Source organism: Panthera uncia (assembly GCF_023721935.1).
Source record: "Panthera uncia isolate 11264 chromosome B3 unlocalized genomic scaffold, Puncia_PCG_1.0 HiC_scaffold_1, whole genome shotgun sequence".
Taxonomy (NCBI): Eukaryota; Metazoa; Chordata; class Mammalia; order Carnivora; family Felidae; genus Panthera; species Panthera uncia.
The window spans coordinates 104,376,497-104,382,496 of NW_026057582.1; positions in this window are offsets into that span (position 1 = coordinate 104,376,497).

Below are 6,000 nucleotides of genomic sequence, written 5' to 3' on the forward strand. Positions count from 1 at the left end.
GTCAGTGTAATGACCAGGAAGTGGTCATTTATTATAAGTACCACATAAGTGTATAGGGCATGTTTCTACAGAAGATTTTTAACCTTGTGGCTTTTTTTCAAAACTTCAGAATAGTTTAATGAATGGAATAACTGGCAAATCACTGGTTGCATGTAAAGACCACTATGGGTACTCATTACATTATTTGTGTCTCCCCAGGTGTGTTGTGAACTTTAATTTAGGGCAAAAGGAACAGAGTAATTCAACCAGTGTCTTAGTACATGATTTGGCTCATAGTAGGTACTAAATGTATATTCAGTGAGTTAATGAGAGAATAAATAAATCTATCCACATGTATTCCTAACACCGGATTCCTTATGTCCCACACCCCCAGACCTCACTTTAGTAATAGCCCTAATGAGATTTAAGCTATGGATATGCCTAATTAGAAGTCCTTATTCTGTTAGTTTGATAATAATTTTTAACTCAACTGTTGATAATGAAAAGCCATTTCGTTATGTAGACTTTTTGTTGCATGTGAACTTTTGTTACAGTGTAAAAGATCAAACCCAAAGTAATGAATGTTTTTTTTCCCCTGAGAAAAGGACCCCATGGTCATGTTTGGATATTCAGTTGCTCTATAACACATGGCAGGCACATTATCCATTCCCTAATCTGAACAAGGAACATTTAATCTCTGTGAATTCCAGCTGTCCTGTAATTGCACAACTGCAGGGAGCAAACTTTTGACCCAGGGCAGGCCATAGTGCAGGCAGACCCAGTGGATATGGCTTTGAGGGTTTGCAGCTGTCATGGTTGGGGTCTTCCAGATGGTTCCCACAGCACCAATCCCTGTGTGAGAATCTCACTTAGAAACTGGAATGTTCACAAAATACTCTGTGAACACCAACAAAGTAAACAGATGGCCAGCTGGTTCTCAGAATTGTCCAAACCAAGCTCTAACCTTCAAATTGATCTTTTGGTAGGATAGTATTTGTTTTAAAACACTTGTGCAAAATAATCCTACCTGTATCTCCTATGCATGTATGTATATACACCAGATGGAATAGTGGTTACCTCTGAGGAAAACCAGAGGATGGAAGGGTAAAGAACCTTGGCTTTAGATTTAGTATTTGTTTTCATTTTCATTTGTATTTTTGAGGGTGGGGAGGGGCAAAGAGAGAGGGAGACAGAGGATCTGAAGCGGGCTCTGCGCTGATAGCAGAGAGCCCGATGTGGGGCTCGAACCCACAAACCATGAGATCATGACCTGAGCCCAAGTCGGACACTTAACTGACTGAGCCGCCCAGGCATCTCTAGATTTAGTATTTCAATTTATGTAAGAATGTATTCATATATTATTGTGTGATTCAAAAATAATTAAGGGGTGCCTGGGTGACTCGGTTAAGTGTCTGACTCTTGATTTCAGCTCAGGTCATGATCTCAGGGTCGTGAGATCAAGCCCCACGTTGGGCTCCATGCTCAGCATGGAGCCTGCTTGGGATCATCTCTCTTTCTCCCTCTCTGCCCCTTCCCCATTCATGTTCTCCCTCCCTCTCTCTCTCAAATAAATAATAATAATAATTAAAAGCAACTATATTCATACCCTAAACCCTGCTGTTCCTTTAATAGTTCCCTACTGCCTTCAAACTAAAGTCCAAGGTCCACAGGCGAGAGAAGGTCAGGCTCTCTGAAAGGACCCCAAATACCCAATGAGGTCTTAAACCTCTGGGTGATTATATACTTTTCCCTCCACTTAGAATGCCTCCTCCACTTAACCCACTGGAGTGAAATACCTCTATTTTATCCCAGAAACCATGGATGTGTGAAAAAGTGAAACAGAAACAAAACACTTAAGTTTTTTAAACTAATACCTGTTCTTGGAATACCATCCTTTAAAGCTGTCCAGGATACATTATATGTCAGCATTGTATATCAAATTATGCTGAGATCCAAGACTGAAAAATGAATGCTGTTTCCTTATTGCCAGACCCAGTCTGTGTCAGATACATACTACACTGAATTATGGGGATCAGACACAGAATGGGGATTCGGAAACTGCCCAAGAAAGATGCTGACATGTCTACTCTATAGCTTGCTTCCTAACGAACAAAGGTCGTATCAAACAAGTTATATACAGTTATTTATAATTAATAATTCATTATCATCCGGGAGTTAAGAAACCTGAGTTCTATTTTTGGGCAAGACAGTTCTTCTCTCCAGTGTGGTTTCCTTCTCTGTAAAATGAGTCCAAGGTTAGACTAAATGATCTCTAAATTCTTTCCAATTCTGAGATTTTATTTTATATATTTTTAATATTTTTACTTTGTTTTGTTTGAGAGAGAGAAAGAACATGTGAGTGGGAGAGAGGGGCAGAGGAAAAGAGAGAGGGAGAATTTTAAGCAGACTCCATGCTCAGTGCAGAGCCTGACACGGGGCTCAGTCCCACGACCCTGGGATCATGACCTGAGCCAAGATCAAGAGTTAGACACTCAACTTGCTCAACTGACTGAGCCACCCAGGTGCCCCTCCTTTTCTGAGATTTTAGATTCTATATATTTATGACAGATATATCACAGAATCTTTATAAATAGCCTTGCCTCAAAGCTGCTCTTCTCTGATAATCTCCCACTGCCTCTCCCTTCCAGTCAAACTTACCAAAAAAAAGTAGCCTGCACACAAAAATGCTTCTCTACAGAAACAATATTTTAACTTCTTGGATAACACTTGTCCATTGTTTTTAAAAAATTTTTATTTCTTTATTTTTGAGAGGCAGAGAGAGACAGAGTACAAGTGGGGGAGGGGCAGAGAGAGAGGGAGACACAGAATCTGAAGCAGGATCCAGGCTCCGAGCTGTCAGCACAGAGCCTGATGGGGGGCTGAAGTCACAAGCTGAGCCGTGAGATCATGACCTGAGCCGAAGTCAGACGCTCAACTAACTGAGCCACCCAGGCGCCCCAACATTTGTCCATTGTTAACTTTTTAATATAAAATTTCCTGAGCAAAGGTATCAAATCTTTAAAAAAAATTTTAAGTTTATTTTTTATTTTGAGAGAGAGAGAGCACATGCAAGCAGGAGAGGGGCAGAGAGAGGGATAGAGGGAATCCCAAGCAGGCTCTGCATTGTCAGCACAGAGCCTGACATGGGCTTGAACCCATAAACTGTGAGATCAGGACCTGAGCTGAAATCAAGGGTCAGACACTTAACTGACTGAGCCACCCAGGAGCCCCTCACATCTTTTTCTTTTTTCTTAATGTGACAGTTTAGCATCTCATTAATGTTTCTTCTGTAAATAACAATGTGATAATCTGTCTTCTGGAAGAAAAACTGCAATAAAGAATCTTGGAAAGCAAGAACTGCACTATTATACTACAAAATAAGCTTCTGTCTTTAAGGTTCTAGAAAACTTTATGAATTCTTAGAGGTGGTAAAGAGAGTGATTAAATAGTAATTGAAATGAGAAAGTCTTTTTGAAAGAAGTTGTGTAGCATATTGCCTGCATATAATTGGCACTCAATTAACAACAGCTCCCATTTCTTTGTTCCTGAGCACTAAGGCCTAACACATTAAATTCCCTAATCAAAGATAAAAACATTTGCAAATAGAGGCAGGGTAGGAAAGTGGTTAGGCCCATAGACTGGTGTCAGACCAGTGGAGTGTGAACTCTATATGTACCGCTTATTAGCTATTTAATGTTCTAGAAAAATGAGGATTGAGAACATTACCTGCCTCACAAGGTTATTTGTAATGATAAAATGAGATAGTTTAGGTCAAGTCCTTGAAAATCTGGCTGGCACTCAATGTTAGCTAATAATGCTTTTGAGAACCTGCTGCGTTCCAGACACTGTACCAGGTGCATTACATATATATACACACATACGTATGTATATATATATATTATATATGTAATATATATATATGTAATATATATATGTAATATAATATATATATATATATATATATATATAAATTGCTCATGACACCCGTTGCAAAGTTGGTACAATTTTCATTTCGTAGGTAAGGAAACACATTTAGAGAAGGTGAGTAACCAGCCTAGAATTAGGGTCAGTGGCAGGGCCAGGGCTCATGCCATGTTTGTTGAATCTAAGACTCTGCCTCTCCAAATTGTGTATCTTTACTTTGAAATTGTTTGATGACTATTAAGAAAAATGGTGAAAAGAAGCTTAAATATAAAGTATAAAACAATAAACATCTTTCAGCAGCCAAATTCTCAAGAGCTCGAGTTTATGCTCAGATATACTTTTTTTGTCACCCAAACCAAACCAAGAGTAAAATTCTTGTTTTTAACAGAATTTACTGTGGTCTTGAGGTTCTAATCCTAGTATTGTCACTAGCAAACTGTTGCTGAGTACTTGTTTCATCATCTCTTAAACGAAAAATTTTTAAAGATCTTTTTTGTTCTTTTTTTTAAATGTTTATTTATTTTTGAGAGAGAGAAGAGAGATAGAATAGAAGCGGGAGAGGGGCAGAGAGAGAGGGAGACATGGAATCCGAAGCAGGCTCCAGGCCCTGAGATGTCAGCGCAGAGCCCGATGCGGGGCTCAATCCCACATACTGCAAGATCATGACCTGAGCTGAAGTCAGATGCTTAACTGACTGAGCCATCCAAGCACCCCTAAAGATTTTTTTAAATGCTTATTGAGAGAGAGAGAGAGAGAGAGAGAGAGAGGGAGAGAGAGGGAGAGGGAGAGGATCTCAAGCAGAATGCATGCCCAGGACAGAGCCCGATTTGGGGCTTCATCCCACGACCCTAGGATCATGACCTGAGCTGAAATCAAGAGCTGGATGCTCGACCAACTAAGCCACCTAGGTGCCCCTCTTAAATGAAATTTTGAGTTACTAAATTATAGATCCTTTCCCCCTCTAAAATTCTTTTCCTCCTGTTGGTCTAAAGGCATCTCAGCAAGCTGTTGCTGCCATCCAGAGGAGGAAATATTGTTGCAGGCCCAAAGAAGGCATTATAGCAGTGTTAGACTGTGGTGACAGTAATAGCTAGCACTTATGGAGTATCTACTATGTGCTAGGCACTTCCTTGGGCATATTCTATATGTATTTCTATTCTGCAGCATAGTTATTACCCATGTTTTAAACTGAGAAATCAGAGTTCTCAGATTTTAAGAATTTAAGTAACTTGGGGCACCTGGGTGGCTCAGTTGGTTAAGCATCCGACTTCAGCTCAGGTCATGATCTCACACTCTGTGCCTTCAAGCCCCTTGTCAAGCTCTGTGCTGACAGCTTGGAGCCTGGAACCTGCTTCAGATTCTGTGTCTCCCTCTCTCTGACCCTCCCCTGTTCACGCTCTGTCTTCCCCTGTCTCAAAAATAAATAAACATTTAAAAAAATAAAAAAAAAAAAGAATTTAAGTAACCTGTCCCAGGTCACTCAACTTGTAATGAGTAACTGAATTGTTTTGAGTCTGATTTTTTTCTGCAATGACAAGAACTCAAATAGAAGCATCTTGCATAAGGAGGCAATGTTTTTGCAAATCCATCCTTTCAGCCAGAGCACAGAATAGGCTGTGTTCCACTCTTCCTGGGAGGACCCTGGACCTAGGGGGTCAGCCCATAGTTCCATGTGCACCTCATAAGCTAGTTAAAGCTGTTACTACTCTAGCATAAAAATTATTTGTTGAGTGTGATAAAAGGCAGAGTCCCATATCCACAGACTCAGATTCAAGGTCTGGAGTTGGGCCCAGGAATCCACATTTTATTATTTTGTTTTATTTTTAGATTTAATTTTTAATTTTTTTTTTGAGAGAGAAAGAGAGAGAGAGGGAGAGAGAGAGCACAAGCAGGGGAGGGACAGAGAGAGAGAGAGGGAGACACAGAATCTGAAGCAGGCTCCAGGCTCTGAGCTGTCAGCACAGAGCCCAACGCAGGGCTCGAACCCATGAACTGTGAGTTCATGACCTGAGCTGAAGTTGGATGTTTAACCGACAGCCACCCAGGCGCCCCAATTTTATTTTTTAAAGTTTATTTATTTTGGGGTGCCTTGGGTTA